Source organism: Olea europaea, chromosome 6, assembly GCF_002742605.1.
Source record: "Olea europaea var. sylvestris chromosome 6, O_europaea_v1, whole genome shotgun sequence".
NCBI classification, from domain to species: Eukaryota; Viridiplantae; Streptophyta; class Magnoliopsida; order Lamiales; family Oleaceae; genus Olea; species Olea europaea.
The window spans coordinates 7,790,775-7,791,571 of NC_036242.1; positions in this window are offsets into that span (position 1 = coordinate 7,790,775).

Consider the following 797-nt stretch of genomic DNA (forward strand, 5'->3'; position numbering starts at 1 on the left):
GCCCTTGTTTTGTAGTGATTAAAATTTAGATTTTAATTTAAGTCAAAGTTATCAATTAATTTTAATCACATATTTCATGTGATTTATAATTTTTCAATTACACATTTTATTAACTTTTATCAAAAATTTGACTTCGATCCCCATTAAATAGGGGCTAGGTATTAAATATGTGTGGCATTAAGTGGATGTACCTGTTTAAAATATTAATCACGTAATTGACTTCTAAACTATTGCTCACGGATAAATCATAAATACCATTAATAGGGGTGATAATTGAACCAAGAGGCTCGTTGGCTCAATCGGACTTGGCCCATGAACTGCTCGAGAACATCTAGGGACGAGCCCGAACACGAATTGAGCTCATAATAAATTTGGGTAATCGGCTTGTGGACTGAGGCCACGGTCCACGAGCTCATAGGCTCGTGTAATAAAATGTGACAGTTTGTTCACTTCTTAAAAACTTCATAAATGCACAACATTTCAGCTCATTTTTTTCACACCAATTGTCTACAAACTATATTCTACATTTTACTATCTAAATTTCTCATTTCAGCCTCTATTTAACAACCATTACTTCAGAACCTTTTTTTTTTAATATACTCATTTTCAACTATACATTCATACAATAAAATATTCTACACGTAAATTCAAAATTTTCCCTTACCTTTTAACCATATATTCTCCAAAAAATCACCATTTAAATCTCTATTTTACTAAAATAAAGGTTGTCAAACAAGGGCTCAATTCAATCCCTTATATTAATCAATCTATTCAATATTACTTAATTGTTCAAAATA